The sequence below is a fragment of the Lampetra planeri genome, chromosome 32 (assembly GCF_965212315.1).
Source record: "Lampetra planeri chromosome 32, kcLamPlan1.2.h2, whole genome shotgun sequence".
Taxonomy (NCBI): Eukaryota; Metazoa; Chordata; class Hyperoartia; order Petromyzontiformes; family Petromyzontidae; genus Lampetra; species Lampetra planeri.
This window is the reverse complement of record NC_136138.1, coordinates 462,136-463,454: the sequence shown is the minus strand read 5'-3', so window position 1 is coordinate 463,454 and position 1,319 is coordinate 462,136.

Sequence of the window (1,319 nt, the reverse complement as noted above, 5' to 3'; positions counted from 1 at the left end):
TCAGAAACATGACGTTTCGTTTCTCCAATGTAGCAATCACCACAAATGCAACTCAATTTGTAGACTCCAGGATACTGTAATTCAGGAACGACATCCTTCACAGATGGAATCAGATCACGGATTTTATGCACCGTACTGAATCGGACTTGGATCTTATGTTTTTTTAGAATTTTGGAGATCTTTTTGGTCACGCCTGCTATGTATGGTAACGTGATAGTTTTGGTCGGAGTTTCATGTGGCTGTTTCTGTGTGGTGGGAGAAACAGCTTGGCGGATAGTGCGGTCAGAGTATCCGTTCATCCTGAGGGCCCGATGTACATGTCTTAATTCACCGGTCAGGTGGTGTTGGTCAGAAATGCCATGGGCTCTGAGGTATAGCGTTTTAATGAGAGAATTCTTTTGAGATGGGTGATGGTGGGAATCCGGTTTCAAGTAGGAATCTGTGTGGGTGGCTTTCCTGTAGACAGAATGTCCCAAGGATCCGTCAGGCCTCCTCTTAAACAGAATATCCAAGAATGGTAGTTTACCGTCTTTCTCCACTTCCATGGTGAATCTGATGGTCCAAGAAGTGGTTCAATGCTGGGAGGCCATGTGGCCAGATGACGAAAGTGTCATCCACATACCTCTTCCACAGGGAAGGACGCAGGGTGGATGTCTGGATGGCGTCTGATTCAAACTTTTCCATGAACATGTTGGCTATAACTGGTGACAAAGGGGAGCCCATAGGGGTAGCCTCATTCTGTTTGTAGAAGGTGCCATTCCAGGTAAAATAGGTGTTGGTGAGGCAATGCCTAACCAGCGCAGGTGCATCAGAATTCAATCCATGTTGGACTAAGTCCTCAATTATTGTTAGGGTGTCCGGTACTGGGACTTTGGTAAACAAAGATACTACATCAAAGCTGACGAGGATGTCATCAGGAGATAGTACCATGTCCTTAACCATAGAGACTAATTGGGTTGAGTTGAGTACTGCCGAAGAGGTCTTGCCTGTGAAGGGGAGCCGAGTATCTGATAGAAAACGGGCTAGTTTGTACGTAGGAGAGTTTATCGTCGACACGATGGGTCGTAGCGGGGTGCCTTCTTTATGGATTTTGGGTAGACCATAGAGTCTGGGAGGTCTTGCCGCCGATGGTTTTGTGAGATCGTGTGAATGTAAAATAAATAAATATTCAGATTCTGTAAATGTGTCGTACACCCCACCTCCACCCGACGCGGCCAAACCTCACCCTTGGCCGCCCTGTGCCAACAATGGGCCGGCTATGCTTTTTTTCCACTGTGGAGAACGGGAACCTTCGAAGGATCATTCAGAAACACGGCCGA